A 17,022-nucleotide genomic window follows, 5' to 3' on the forward strand; every position below is an offset into this window, starting at 1 on the left:
TGGATAAAGAGAAAAAGAGTAGGGAAGTAGTATACAAAGGAGGAGCGGAGAAGCAAAATGAGAAAAAGGAGAAGAAAGACCGTAAGAAAGAAATGCAGGAGGTGAACTGACAATATAAATCCGAGTTCTATTTTTATTATACTAAATACTATGGATAATCTTTAATTATTAGAGGAGTACCTAATTCTCTTTTTCTCTCACTTCTATGGATTCTTCAGAAGAGCCACTTACTGTATCAACAGGAATGAGAAGAGACTGTCTTGTATTTATGAGTACAATATCAACATATATTAAAAATGAGGCTTCATTCATTGCAAGCTCCTAAGAGAAAGTCATCCCTGTGCCCCATATGTACAATGGCACTCATCTCCATCACCAGCTCTTTTAAAAACTCAACTCCATCTGATATGTTTATTAATGTGTTGCTTTTAAAATCAGAAGAAGAATTTATTGAGATATATTTTATATACCATTCAATTTATCCACTTAAAGTGTACAATTCTATAGTTTTTAGTATATTCATGGGATATGTACAGCCATCACCACAGTCAATTATAGAACATTTTCATCATGCCCAAAGGATGCACTGTACCTTTAGCTATTTTCATCCCATTCCCCCATTCTCCCCTCTCTGGCCCCAAACAACCACGAATCTCCTTTCTCTAGATAGCATTGCCTGTTTTGGTATTTTATCTTCTCAGAGTTTTATAGTTTGGCTCTTGCATTTAGGTCTTCAGTAATTTTTCCTTGACAATCTGGATAATTTTTACTTATATTTCTTGTGCAGTTGCCATAGTGAGGCTCTCTAACATGGTGTAAAATAGAAGTGACAAGAGCAAATACCCTTATTATGGTTCCAGTCTTAAGAAGAAAGCATTCACGGGTCCCTGGGTGGCTCAGTCAGTTAAGCATCTGACTCCTGATTTGGGCTTAGGTCATAATCTCAGGGATGTGAGATTGAACCCCATGTTGGATTCCACCTCAGGCATGGAGCCTTCTTAAGATTTTCTCCCTCCCTTTCCCTCTGCCCCTTCTGCCTCTCTCCATCTCATTCTCTCTCTCTCATTGAGTAGGACGTCAGCTGGATTTTTTTAAAAATCTCTTTATCAGTTTGAAGGTGTTCCTATTTTTCCCTAGTTCATGGCATATTTTTATCATAAAAAGTTACTGAATTATGTCAGTGATACTTTCCACTTTTGGGGAGAAAAATCATGGTTTTTAAAATTGTTTTGTGGATATGATGTATTACATTAAGGCATTTTCAGATGTTAAACTGACCTTGCATTCCTGGGATAAATCCCATTTGGTTATGGTGTATAATTGTCTTAGTGTTTTACTGGTATCAGTTTGCTAGTATTTTGTTAAAAAAATTTTTGCAGTCCACATTCTAAGAGATATGGGATTGGTGTTTTTTTTTTTAATTTTTAATTTTTTAATGTCTCTGTCTAGTTTTGTATCACGTTTAAACTCTTTTCACATAAAGAATTAGGAAATTTTTCTCTTACTTTTTGGAAAAGTTTTTGAGGAACTATTATTAATCCTTCTTAAATGTTAGGAAGAATTCATCTGTGAAGTCACCTGGGCCTGAGCTTTCCTTTGTGGATAGTATAATTCATCTCTACTTGTGATTGGTCTATCCAAATTGTCGATTTGTCCTTGAGTCAGTTTCAGTAGTTTGTGTCTTTCTAGGAATTTGTCCATTTCAACTATATTACCTAACTTGCTGACATATAATGGTTTACATTCCTTTATAAGACTTTCTATTTCTGTAACGCTAGTAGTAATGTATCTCTTTTCATTTCTGATTCTAATAACATGAGTCTCATTTTTGTTTGATCAATCAGTTAAGGGTTTGCCAATTTTGTTAATCTTTTCAAAGAACCAGCTTTTGGTTTAGTTGACTTTGTTCTGTTGTTTTCTATTCCCTATTTAATTAATACCACTCTAATTTTGACTATTTCCTTCTATTTGCTTACTTTAGATTTATATCACTCTAATTTTTCCAGTGTCTTAAGGTAGAAAGATACATTATTTATTTGAGGTCTTCCTTCTTTTTTAACACCCACAGCTACAAATTTTCTTGTGTGAGCTGCTTTGACTGTATCCCATAAGTGTTGGTATTTTGTCTTCATTTTCATTCATTTAAAAATATTTTCTTTTTTTTTAATTAAAAAATTTTTTTTTCAGTGTTCCAAAATTCATTTTATTCACCGCACCCAGTGGTCCATGCAATATGTGCCCTCCTTAATACCTATCACCAGGCTCACCCAACCCCCCATTCCTATCCCCTCCAAAACCCTCAGTTTGATTCTCAGAGTCCACAGTCTCTCATTGTTTGTCTCCTCCCCTGATTTCCCCAGCTCACTTCTCTCCACCTCCTAATGTCCTCCATGTTATTCCTTATGCTCCACAAGTAAGTGAAACCATATGATAATTGACTTTCTCTGCTTGACTTATTTCACTGAACATAATCTCCTCCAGTCCCATCCATGTTGATACAACAGTTGCGTATTCACCCTTTCTGATGGAGGCATAATACTCCATTGTATATATGGACCATATCTATTTTGTCCATTTGTCTGTTGAAGGGCATCTTGGCTCTTTCCATAGTTTGGTGACTATGGCCATTGCTGCTATGAACATTGGGGTGCAGATGGCCCTTCTTTTCACTACATCTGTATTTTTGGGGTAAATACCTAGTAGTGCAGTTGCAGGGTTATAGGGAAGCTCTATTTTTAATTTCTTAAGGAATCTCCACACTGTTTTCCAAAGTGGCTGCACTAACTTGCATTCCCACCAACAGTAGAAGAGGGTTCCCCTTTCTCCACATCCTCTCCAACACTTGTTTACTGTTTTGTTGATTTTGGCCATTCTGACTGGTGTAAGGTGGTCTCTCAATGTGGTTTTGATCTGACTCTCCCTGATGGCTAATGATGATGAACATTTTTTCATATGTCTGTTAGTATTTTGTTCCACTGGACTATGTGTCTGTTTTTGTGCCAGTACCATACTGTTTTGGTGATCACAATGTATTTGGTTTTTCCTTTGACTATTAGTCTTTAAGGAATGTGTTATTCAATTCCTAAATATTTGCAAGCTTTCCAGTTTCTTTCTGTTATTAATTTCTAATTTTATTCCATTGTGGTCAGAGATTTTTTTTGTATTAGTTCTATCCTTTTAAATATACTGAGGTTTACTTTCGGACTTGGCATATGGACTGTCTTGGAGGGTGTGTACATGTGCTTTGAGAAGAATATATTCTGCTATTGTTGGGTGAGGTTATTCTGTGGAAATCTGCTGATCTAGTTGACTCTAGTGCTGTTCACGTTTTCTAAGTGTCTGTCTTTCTTTTGTCCTGTAATTGTCTGTTTTCTTTTCAAGGCAAACAATTTATTTTTTTTATCCGCTGCTAAATTTTTGGCACCTAGAACAATGTGTGCCACATAGTGGGCCATCATTAAATGATTAATACATTCATATTTTAGTAATTGTATTGGAGACCTTATGAATGAGGGAAGGATTAAAAGCAAATCTGAGTTTCAGTTTTGAAACTTACACCAACTCTAATCCCCAGCTTACACATCAAATTTTGACCATCCATCTCCTTAATGAATGTTATTGACCATAAAGAGGACAAGCACAAGAGAGAGGAAAGCACCATGCCGCTATTCACAGGAGTGACAGAAGCATGAAGCCCTTGGGGGTGCGTGTTAGGATGTCTGTGGTAGTAAGGACAGCATGGATTTGAGTGTAAACCTTGAGTGTTTCAGGTCACTGGAAATGCTGAAAAGAAGATGATCAAGGACTAGGAGTTTGTTTTTGAGGCTAGATGGTAACGGATGTTCTAAAATACAGCATAAAACCCCCAAATTTGCTTAATTCTACAATATTATACCAGGAGGGGAGATTTCTTTCTGACCTCAGCTGGTGATCAGTTTATGCCCTGATGTATGCAATTTAATGGTCTGTATCATTTTTATCATGTCACTGCAGATGTTATTCTTACTCATATGAATGCCTAATCCTCTTGTTGGATACTTATCCTTGCTAATTATCTCTACTGTGTCTGAAGCAAGCCACTCACAGCTACAGATTACGAATGGAAGTGACTCCTCCCTGCAGCCAAACCAGGAAATAAAAGGGGGGGGGCAGGGAGGAATCTCAAAGTTTATGGTAAAATATACCTTTGTTTATGGTATAGAAACTCAAGACAGCATTTTGGCAAGGGTGAGGTAGCTTTATCAAAAGAAGACACTCTCTTTGTTTTTATGTTGCTTTGCTTATATCATGCTCAGAGAGAGAGAAACCACATTTTAATTTCTCCACAAGCTGAAACCAAGTGTGAAAAACTTGACCTAAAAAAAAAGTAAGAAAGATGTCACTTCCCAGGAAAGTCCAAAAACCTATCAAATGCCCATGTGCACACTCATACTCTGTGAATTCTCACGTGTGAGATGATGCAAAGAATGAAGCACTGAGATCTGGATAAGACCAGCCTTAAAAAATCGCAATTAAATATTCAGTATGTGCCTGTAGGACCAATAGGTATTCCAACCTCAGGCTTGCTCAAAAAAATAAGCATTCAACAATGATCGATTCCACGTGCTGACAGTAAGTTTGTAGGAACCTGGACGAGTCACTCCACCTCTACAGGTCTCTAAGGTCCCTCAGTTCTACAATAAGGAGATTTTGTTCAGTTTTAGGGCCTGTGTATAGCCACAGGAACTATAAGACAAAGGAGGCATCCTTCTGTGTAAGTTAGTTGGTCAGACCAAATTTTATCAAATGTTCCCTCTTAACTCTAGATGCCAAGGAAATGTTATCATAGAATGGCCACTGATGAAGTTCTAGAACCTAGGTGAGGTTTGGTGGGCTGAGGTCCGGAGCCGATGACCAAGAAAGAATTCTTGAGACATCTTTGGTGCAAAATGGTGGTTTATTAAAGCACGGGACAGGACCCGTGGGCAGGAAGAGCTGCTGCCCCGGGTTGTGAGGGATGGCAGGTTATGTACCCTGCTGTTGGGGGAAGGTGAGGGGAAGGGAGGTGTCAGTGGAGTTTTCATGTGCTAAAGAGGGCCTACAAGGGGCCAGGAAGTTGGAGGCCTACTGGAGGCCTTGCCCCTGCGGCTGGATCAATGTTGTCTTTAGACCAGCCATTAACATTAAGATCTTTGGGAGACTTTTTGGTGGGGTCTCACAATCCTGCTATCAACCGTCTTTGTTAGTGAGATTTAGGACATTTGTAAGCCAAGGGAGACTCCCGTCTAGCAGGATTGTGAGCTCTGCAAGTTAACTATTTGCTTATTGTTCATGGCAGTCAGGGCTGCCTGAGGGATGCTACACTTATGGAGGGGAGCGGGTGAAGAGGGGGTGCAAGGCGCCAGCTCCTGCTTTGTCCTCAGCCAGCCTCCTGCTCCCTCATCAGCCACTATGAAAGGAAATTAGAAATCATCTAAGTGGGTTAGTCCTCTGCCTTCAGCTCAGGTCATGATCTCAGGATCCTGGGTTCGAGCCCCACATGGGGCTCCCTGCTCAGCAGGAGGCCTGCTTCCCCCCCTCTCTCTCTCTGTCTGCCTCTTCTGACTCGTGATCTCTCTGTCAAATAAATAAGTAAAATCTTAAAAAAAAAAAAAAAGAAATCATCTAAATTCAAAGTTTTCGCTTATTTATCAGCCTCTATTCTAAATATTCTCTGACATGGCTTCAGGTCATGCTGAGAGTCTCCTCAGAGGTGGGGGATTGTCCATCTCCCCAGGCAGCTCTTCCTAATATGCCAAAACACGGCCAACAGGACCCCTTGGAAGACTATCGTGCAGGAACCAATAAGAAACCTAGAACACAGTCTCAGAGAGAATGAGAAGCGGCAGCTGAGAGCCAGTGGAAAGCAGAAGGGATCACAAAGTGAAAAATGCAGTTTCTAGGGGCAAATGAGGGAATTAACACAATTTCAGGTTCTTAGGTGCCAGACCCCACAGTGAGTCTTTTGCAGACACCAGGCCAGGAAGGCAGATAGGACTTGACGACCTATGTGTAAGAAAACTGGATCTCGAGGTGGAATAGTTTGACCACTGGCACAGGATTGTAGCTTGCAGAGACAAGGTTTAATTCCTTGGCTCTCTGAAGCTCCTCAGCCCAGTACACACTGCAGCCTCTCCCTGATTCTTTTGTCCTCATCTGCTTGCCTAATTTTGCTGTGTAATTGAGGGCCACTGCTTCAACCTTGTGGGGGCTCATTTTCTTTGAGCTCAACATGGTTCCCCTCCCCCAGCATGAAATTGTCATATGTAAGTAAACTCAAGTGAATGGGGTGAATACTTTCCACTTCAAGAGTCCATTTCTCTTTATAGCAGCAATGTCCACAATAGCCAAACTATGGAAAGAACCTAGATAACGAAGATGTGGTATATATATACAATGGAATACTATGCAGCCATCAAAAGAAATGAAATCTTGCCATTTGAGATGACGTGGATGGAACTAGAGGATATTACGCTTAGCGAAATAAGTCAATCGGAGAAAGACAACTATCATATGATCTCCCTGATATGAGGAAGTGGAGGTGCAACGTTGGGGGGGGGTTGGGGGGCAGGAAAAGAAAAAATGAAACAAGATGGGATCGGGAAGGAGACAAACCATAAGAGATTCGTAATCTCACAAAACAAACTGAGGGTTGCTGGGGGGAGGGGGTTTGGGAGAAGGGGGTGGGATTATGGACATTGGGGAGCGTATGTGCTATGGTGAGTGCTGTGAAGTCTGTAAACCTGGCGATTCACGGACCTATACCCCTGGGGCTAATAATACATTATATGTTTATAAAAAAATTTTAAAAATATTTAAAAAGAAGAGTCCATTTCTCAAAACAGTGTAGAAGCACCCAGACACCCCAGTGTAATTCCCATTCTGGGCAGGGATGACACTGCTCCTTAATAATGTGTGGCCAATATAAAGCCACAGGTAATTGTGGATAATGTGTCGGCGCAAGAGATCCAAAAATGGGTGATGCCCATCTTGTATTCAATACCAGTGGTCAGTTCATCATGTTCTAAGACTAATGCAAGATATAGTAAAATAAAAGTGGTAATTGTAAATTTGAGATCAGTTGTCACCTAGTAATATAGTAATCTCCACTCTGACATGTTTAAACAATCTTCATGCGTTGTGAGGTCTGCCTCTGCGGTTTTTAAACCATATGACACACCTAATAAAATGGCTTTACAAAAATAAGCTTTACTACTGAACTTCTGTAATTAAATACGTTTATTATAATGGGGATACAATTTACTGGAGCTCTGAATGCTAGTCTGTATAATTAATAATGAAACATGTTTTAATGAACATTTATTAGCAGTATGAAATACAAATATCTTGTAGATCAGCTACCATCTAGGAAAACTTCATTTATTCTCTGCGATTAAAAAGCCCTGCATTACCACTGTCAGTGTTGCAGGCTTGACAGCTCAACAATCTGCTCTGTAAAAACTCATTAATTTGGACCCCCACAAATATGGACACTGTGATGATTCAGAAGATAGTGGGACTGAAGTTTGCCCTTGTGCTATCTATGAAAAAGAGTTTGCTAAATAAATTAATCCTGTAAACAAGATTATATAAAGGTCTGTTTAACCACTTAAGAGAATTTTCTTTCAAATATCCTAACATCATGCATTTGCATACACACAATTAATATGCCAGTACAAATGAGTTCTACTTAGCCCTTCAAAGGGACTCAGTCCCTTGCTTGCCCCCAAATGACTGAATAATGTTGAGAATCTACCAAGTCTAAAGCGGTGTGTTAAGAACTTGAACTGACACAAAGAAATTTTAGGACTTGAACAATTCTCCCAAGAAGGCTGTATTCTTTTTTTTTTTTTTAAAGATTTTATTTATTTACTTGAGAGAGAGACAGTGAGAGAGAGCATGAATGAGGAGAAGGTCAGAGAGAGAAGCAGACTCCCCATGGAGCTGGCAGCCCGATGCGGGACTCGATCCCAGGACTCCAGGATCATGACCTGAGCCCAAGGCAGTCGTCCAACCAACTGAGCTACCCAGGCGTCCCAAGAAGGCTGTATTCTAATTCAGTGGTTTCTAATGCTGGTTCTACAGCAGAAACATCTGTGGATTTTTTTTTTTTTAATTAATGCACAGGCTCTAGCCCTAAGAGTTCTAATGTAATGAATCTGGGTTGGAGCGCCTGCAAATATTAGAAAGTGATTAGCTGGAGTTAAAGTACTGCAGCTCTTCCAACAGTCTTTTAAAATGCAAGAGTTCTTGTGAGTATTAGTGTCCTAAGCTGTTGTATTTCTTGTTTTCCTGAACAGTGCTGCTAAGGATGCTTTCTTCTAACATCTAGGTTTTGTCACCAGCAAGGATGGACAGGTGTGACCCTATCCTCTGGATGAACACATGTCCTTGGTGGCCCAGGACAGTCCTGGTTGTTGGCTATCATACTGGCATAATTACTGGGGTCCCTCTTCCATGCATTATCAAAAGTGTCAAAGGTTTGAACATTAAATTAGGTCACCTAAACTCTCCTGTCATTCTTTAGGTCCCTGTTAATTATGTCAAAATCACCTCCTCCTGTGTGCCTCACAAATTCTTCTAACACAGGACCATATTACCTCTTGCATCCAGCCTCATCATTTCTTAGTACCTCCCCAGGAGATCCTCTCTTTGCAATCCGTCAGGTTATCTCTGTTCCACTAAAATGAACCTTACACCACTTTAGCATGGTCAGCCAGGCCCCCAAATGACTTATTCTCTGCCCATTTTCAGATCTCATCTCTAGCTGCTCTACCCTTCCACAGTCCTGTAGATCCCTTTTTCCTTCCTCCAGGTGTGCTCTACACTCTGGCCTCCCCTCTCTCCTCTATTATCAGCCCCATGCCCTGGGGGAGCACTAAACACAAGGATCGCATTCTTTTTTATTTATTTATTTTTTTGCTATGTGCTGTTAGTTTTTTGTTTTGATTTGTTCTGTTTTTCCATTTTATTTTATTTTATTTCTTTTCAGTGTTCCAGCATTCATTGTCTATGCCTGGTGGTGAGTATTATGGAGGGCACGTATTGCATGGAGCACTGGGTGTGGTGCATAAACAAGGATCACATTCTTAAGGAAACATTCTTCGACTTTTCAGGGACCAGCCACTGCAGGTTTGGATTGTGTTCCTCTGTATTCGTTTGGTCGTTTTTGTTTATTTTTATATGCCATTGTCAACAATCTCTATTGAGGAATAAAATATGTATTTTTGTTTCCCCAGCTTCTGTCTCGAGGTTTCTACTTACTGAATATATCCCTAATATATTTGGAGATAAATGATAAATGATAAATGCAAAATACTACACTAGCATGATGGACTGTGCAGAGGAGCGCGTTTACTCTGGCCCCTTCTGCATCTGATAGCATGCCAAGAAGTCCCTAACATTTTGCAGGGATCTTGAGTAAATGACCTGTCCTGTATCCAGGTTTACATAACTGTAAAATAGACACTTTAGAGTGTCTTCTATTCCTCCACAGTGCAACAGGGGCATATTATCAACTGTCCAGGAGATGATTAGTTCTAGATAAATGACAATTATTATAAATATCACAAGGAATATAACTATTATTTCTAGTTCCCATAAGATCCTAAACAAAATAGGAATAGTAAATGAAAGGTACGACTGTTCCCACACATACACGAGTCATAAATCTCATCCTAAAATCCATAGTGATTGCTGATAATGAGGGATAGCATTCTGGCCAATGACCTGTTTTAAGATTTTTTAAAAATATCTTTATTAAAGGCACCTGGGTGGCTCAGTGGGTTAAAGGCTCTGCCTTCAGCTCAGGTCATGATCCCAGGGTCCGAGGAGCCCACCATCGGGCTCTCTGCTCAGCAGGGAGCCTGCTTCCTTCCCTCTCTCTCTCTGCCTGCTTCTCTGCCTACTTGTGATCTCCGTCTGTCAAATAAATAAATTTAAAAAATCTTTTTTAAAAATATCTTTATTAAAACAGTGATAAGGAGACCAGTTCTGTTAAAACCAGAATGAACCTTGGCTTCATGTCAAGAAATTCCAAGCTCAAATGTTTAAGTCTGTTATAGAAGTTAAAATTTAATTGATTTCATTTGACTGGTCTTGTCAGAAGCCTTCATTTAAGTTTATTACGCCTACTTAACGCCGAGTTTTAATGAAGAGCGATTCCAGAAAATAAAAATAAGAGTAGGTTTATGGCAATTATTTAAATTTAGTTAAATCTTGAATATTACTTTTATAAATGAGAGAGATTGGTTCAGAAATAAGGAAAATCTGGTTTCTAAATATGAGATAACCTATGTCCTATTGCAGGCTGCAAACTATACAAAGACAAATTAGTTTTGCAATGCACATTATAGTGATGCAAACCTTTATTTGTTTACTTAACTATTACAAACCTATTAACTAAAACTTTTGATAATTACTAATGTTAGAAGCACAGAGTTTGCTATAAGACTATGTAGACTTACAAGAAGAAATCTGAAATTTGGTAAGAGGCAGAGGATTCAGTGAGTTGGTAATTATTGTACTTGGGGAAAACCAAAGCCAATGGTTGAGTTAACCAGACGTGTCTAAGAGGAGACAAGTAGGTGACTTCACTGTGAATACAGACCATAGCCCCGTAGAGTCTCCAGCTTCCGTCTGTCCTGTGAACCCAAAATATGCAGATCATCATAACATTTCAAATTAAAACATTTGAGGGAAGTCTCAAGGAGTTTGGCAGGGGGTTGCTAATTTTCGAAACAATCATCTTGAGGGCTCCTATTTCCCCATCATCACACTGTGAGGCAAATTTACTTTCTTAGCTGAGCATGGTCAGAATGCATTGATAATGCGACAGGGCATAGAAGCTATGAACCCCAAACAGATAAACCGGCCCTGAATTGAAAAAGCACATTTTACGCAAAGTTTGCTAAGCACTCTTGAATGTGATCCGGAGGGGAGACTATCCCTCTTAAATTACTCTCCTGATTCCTAAACCTAAACGTCCCCTCCTTTACAGTGGGAACTCTCCAGGACAGAAGCACAGCCTGAGTGCTGATCAGCTTCAGAAATCTGAATGTGAATAAGAAATTAGAGAAAAGACAGCAAGGGTGGGAAATGGCTAGAGAGAGGAAAAAAGGGTCAGGCAAACGCCTGAAATAGGGGGACAAGAACTGAGAACTAAAAAGACCAAAAAAAAAAAAAAAAAAAAGACACCCTTTGGTCAGTGGACAAGAAAGAGATTTGCCAGCTTCAGGATTTTGATGTATTAATAAATCAGTAAATGAATAATGTCCTTGACCAGAGGTTTCATCTGAAATACATAAATACCCTCCGTCAGAATTTGCAAATTTCCCAAGCATAATAAATTGGAAGAACTACCATTTTGCTTTACACATGACCTCATGGGTAGCAAACACCCCTTCGTTTATTCTCGTCTGACCAAATGACATTAGTGTGACTGCAACTGTGGGAGGCAAGCTCTATTTCCCGAACGGCAACCTCTCTCCCCTCAAAGCCAACCATGCACCCAAGGACTTTCAAACCAGCTACCCTTTTACCTTCACCTATGGACAGTTCCATTTCTGGAAATCTAGTGAAGGGGGAGAGTGGAAGCCCAAAATGTGGGACTTGGAGAATTTCTAGGATTCTATTCCATCAAGAGGTTATCCCAGGATGGGACCCAACCCTCATCTATTTCCAAATTAACAACAGTAGAGGATTAACTGCAAACCTTCCTAGATATTCATTACTTTGAAGTACAGCCCCGAACTAAAATTTCTTGAGTTGAACAATGTCGGCTGTGGGCCACACAGCCACAGCCAGTGTCTACGCGGTGCTCATAATGGAATTGCCTGTCTCTCTATGCTTTTGCCCACAGAGACCTTGTTTGTGTTGTGGATTTGAATAAAGCTTGTGAGGATTTGGATATGTGTTTTAAAGCTAGTAAACTGCCATTTCATTTATGCAGAAATTATCTATAGCATAACCATACTTGCAATTATCCAAAGCAACATCACAGGAAGCAATTTAAGTTAACAGAAAGAAAATCAACCCACCCTACATTTTCAGATTACAGATGGCAGCAGAAAGCATCAGGAAACCATAGTCTTGCGCCAATCACCAACTCCCGGTGAGAGCCTTTCTCTCCCTCCGTCCATGACACTTCAGCCATGTTCTTGGCCTCATGTCTGGCTCCCCAAGTGGCTCTATCAATTTTATCTCCTGACAATTCTTTTATTAATGCCCTTTTGAAAGGTGAAGTAAAACCCTCTTGAAAATACAAATAGTTCTTGCATTTAATCCCCTCTCCTGAGATTCTCTACCAGGTTCCCCTCTAGCTCTCTGGAACATGTTTCTCTGTTCCTTTGCCCAGAAAAATGGAGTTGGATGCTATCCAATCATACTTGCGCACCTAGTAATGACAGGCAAATGCTATTACTATTGCACAAAAGCCTATAGAAGAGTGTGAGGGCTAAAATCCTCCTTGTGGAGCAACTTACTTCACACATTTTTTATATTTTTTTTTTCCACTGAAGTATTTACTAATTGAGAAGTTTTACATCTTTTATTTGTCAGGTGTTTATAATTCTGCCATTGTGTTCAGTAGGGAGTTTTGCACTGTTACCATTTGGAAGGAATGAACAGGACCCAATTTAAGATACAACTTAAGGCAACTGGTCCAAATTCAGGCCCTGTTTCCAAGTTATTTCTGAACTAGGAGTTGCCTTTATCCTTAGATATTTTTCACTGTGGTTCTGGAAATTGGTCTTGTTACCACAAGACTAGATCTATCAGGGGCTTATTCTGAACATTCATAAGATTCTCTCCAGAATCCCAGCAACTGATGCCCACATGTATCTCCTGTGCCTAGAATTTCATTTCATGTCAGGCCCAAATCAGTGAGGTCATCTTGGCCAGTCCAGCCTCCCACAGAGAAGGATGACCATTCCTCCTAAGGAAGAAGGGAGAAAATCGGCTGCTGGCTGACAGTCACTGGCGCCTGACAGATATTTAGACATAAATGAGGTATACTCTGGTTTGATTTTTACATTACAAAGATGCCATGTAGACCCACATTTTGCCAGGTAAATGATAAAATGATTTATCATTTTAAATCATTTTAAGATGATTTAAAATCATCTTAAAATGATTTAATAAATTCAGTGTGGAATTTATGGTCCTGGGAAGGCAACAGATATCTACCCCAATTCTATATTCTTCCACATCCCTACCCCAACTTGAGAGAGTATTTTCTCAAAAGACTTTCAGTGAACCCAAACCAAGAAAGAGGTATTCTGCAGAAAATGGGAATTTAAAAGTCATTTCCTCTCCCCGCAACTGGCATCATTTCTGTCAACTTAGTTATATTTTAGATCCAAGGAATTTCAGCTGTGTAAGAAAATAGTTCTAGATCTATTTGGTAGCTTACCCACAGACCAGGTCCTTAGCAGGTCTCTGGTCCCTGCTTTCCCTGAGAGCCTTTGCAGGAGACCCAGCTGTCTGTTTCTTTGCTGTAAACTAGTTAGTTTAAAAGCAGTCCTAGGAATGGGACCTGTTCAGGAAAGAATGGATTTTATGCCCTGCTTATTGCCTTCCAAATGCCAGGAGCTTTTCAGAGTAATAGCAACTGGTGTAAAAAGAGAATTTGAAATAAAAGAAGCTTTTATTGCCCCAGAAAGAGGCTGCCCATAAACTTTCCACCTGCCTTAACCACTGGGGAATGTGTATGTGTGTATATATATCAACAATGTCTGGCCAATGAGAATTTACCTTTCCTATTAGCCTCGTATCCTTGGGAATAATGTACATGATAAAAACAGAGGAGGAAAACAGGATCAAACCTCTCTAATCGCAGCTGTCAAATGCATTCCAGTTCAACACTTCATGCATTCTGTCATCAAGAGGACATTTTCCTGCTGGTGCCGATGCTGTACCCTGACGCAAAACCTTTCATCTTGGAATATCAAAGATTTCTGCAAATACGAATTCATTAATTAAGCCTCTCGATGACTGTTCAGAGAAAGAGAGAAGAAAAATGTATTTCAAAACGAAAGAGATTTAAAATTCGGGTTGTTTGGGTAGCAGCATCGGTGAACAAAGGATACCATTTCCCTGTGTCACTGTGACCCCCCACAAATCAGTCACTGAATCCAGAACGGGCCCTTTCCTATGAAGATGTAAACATTTTCCAGGTGCAGGTTTCACAGGTTTGTCTTCAGTTTTTAATGAACCTTCTTCTTGACATTTGGTCCCATCTTTTGTCTCTAATTCTGTTGTTCCTTTGTTCTCCTTCTCTAATAGAATGTGAAACCTTGTGAACTTGCTGAGATTATCAGTTTGCACCCGAGTTGCAGTAGAAAACGGTGCTGCTAAAACCCCACCCCAGGGAGAGGGAGAGTTGCCTTGGATCCAAGCCAAGTTTTCTAGAAACTGCTCTCAAATGCAGAGCCAATAACAATGTTTGACTATTTTGGTCTTAATTAGTTGAAATGCTGCAGCTCAAAATAAATCAAAATACAACGTTATCACCCCAAACCAATATATAAGTAAAAGAGACCAGAGAATGTTTTCTACTCCTTCTGCCACCCAACAGGTGTAATCTAAATAAAGTCACAACCAAGCCAGAACCAGTATGTGGCTGCCTCTTAGGACTGTTGGAAGTAGAACTTATTTTAATACAGGCCCTAACCTCCTTTGAAAGAACGAATGATGATGTAGTTTAGGGAAAAGTTATGGGAAATATGTGCCCAGAACTAGACTGCCACACTTCTGATTGGAATTACACATGCAAGTGTGGTCATTACGATGTTTGAGTCCATCCAAACACGTCTACGGGTTACCAGTATTATCACTGGTAATGTCATAAAGAATTTAATGAATTGACCACGAATACTGTAGGGAGTAGTTTGTAAACCCAAACTTAACAGCCATCATGACTAACAGCCATTTAACCAATACTTAATAAGAGGTACAGACCCTGTTTTGGTGTCACCTTTGAGTCTCTCGTGGTTTAGACATTAAAACCTATATCTACAAAACACATACTAAGATTTAATTGTTTTTTTTGTGTGTGTGTGTGCTTGTTAGAACAGATCCTACTTATTGCATTGTGCAGAGATTGGGAAAGAGAAGACAATATACCTAGAGTCCAGCCAGGAGAATATTATGCAAATGTCTTCTTACATCAAAACCTGTTAAAATGGCATAAGATAACAAGGAGGAAAATCTAAATAGTGCCTAATAAGCAACATTATATTTTTGAAAATGGGTAGAGTAGATAATCCAGAAATAATGATTAGAACCACTCTCTCTATGTAATGCCTTCTGCAGCTCAGCCCTCAAGGCAAAGACCAAATCAGCCTGAAAAAAGAATCTTGACAAATCTATGACCCCTTCAAGATGAAGACCCAAGTCTAGTTTTTTCCTAGCCATAGTGATAAACAAATTTTTTTTTCTTACTATTTATCAAGCATTCTTTGAGTGGCTTTTGCTTACTTGATTCTTCATTGAAGCATGTTAAGGAAAATTCAAAGTAGATCTCTTCCTTTGAACAGTGTATGTTCTAGTTGGGCTGCCAGGGTACATATTTGTGAAAACCTCCATTGTAGTGTAGAATTATGTGTGATTAATCTCAAAGGGAATTGACTGTTTTTACTCTGAAAATTCAGGGGAAAGAGTAAGGGCACTGTGGAATGGCCTTATTAGAAAATATGACATTCTGGAAACACATGATATGAGCTTTGCAAGTTTGGTAAGACTGGGAGAGATAGAGGAAATATTTTAGGTACATAAAAGAGAGTAAATCAGAAAAACACAGTCAGGGAACTGAACACCCATTGAATGTAAAGTCTAGAAAATAAGAGGGGGGACCCTACCAGGCAGCATGGATAAGCAAAACACATTTTGATTCCTTTGGACTTCACCTCAAGTAAAATCACCACATTCTGGTGAGACAATTTGCAAGATTTAGATGAGATAGTTAGAAAAATAATACGAGACATTTTGACTGCAAGATAATATGAGCCAATGATGAGGTATGTGGCTATTTAAAGACTAACAAAATTTGAGTTACATTAATAGAATTATGGCACCTTGAAATCAGAAGAGTAATAGACCATGGTTAAAGAACTGCACTTAATTCCAGGTATCACATTTTAGTTATAAACCAAATCCATCAAAAAGGAATCCAGGCAAGACATTGTACTAGAAACTGGCTTTATAATTAAGCAACTAGAAACTCTGTCTTCTGAGGAATGGTTGAGGTGTTTACTAGAAAACAGGTATCTCAAAATGTTTTGAGGGTTGTATATAGAAGAGGAACATAAGTGGTGAGTAACTCAAAGAGAGTAAAAGAATGTGCTACAGGGATCTCCTGGACTTCTATTCGCAATGGAAAGAACTTCTATTACTCAAAGCTATATAATGGTGATATCATAACTAGAAATATGATAACGGAACTAAATGACCATATTTATCTGTGCCATACAAGGACTCCACGTTAGCTGGGAAATTTCACTATATGGATCCTGAGGTCTTTCTTACAACATACACTTTTATTCATATTTTAATTTCATCTATCAAACTGTGCTCTGACAAATGATACTCCTTTGTGCAACTTTTATCAAGTGTCAAATTGTGTGGCTGACTTCCACAACATATGCTTCCTACAGGAGTATTAGGGACTCTTTCCACTAGAAATCTTCTAATGGTATTGGAGGACATTGTCCATGTTTTCTCCACTTGGAAAAGAAGATAGCTTCTGAATTTGAACCAGGATCAACAAAGACTTGGGTTTTTAATCATGCTATCTAGTACATATTTCCAAAGAAATTAGAAGTTTGAAATATACAACTATCTTCCTGTCTTTGCATTTTTATGAAAAGGAGATTACACAATGGAGTTCTCTGTCAACTATTTATAAATAAAATGTTTATTTTATCCCATTCATAAGACTTCTTAATAGTTGTTGAACTTGTTAGCTTAACTCCAACATCTTCAAATTCAAATGGTTTTATTATCACT

Source organism: Mustela nigripes, chromosome 8 (assembly GCF_022355385.1).
Source record: "Mustela nigripes isolate SB6536 chromosome 8, MUSNIG.SB6536, whole genome shotgun sequence".
Taxonomy (NCBI): Eukaryota; Metazoa; Chordata; class Mammalia; order Carnivora; family Mustelidae; genus Mustela; species Mustela nigripes.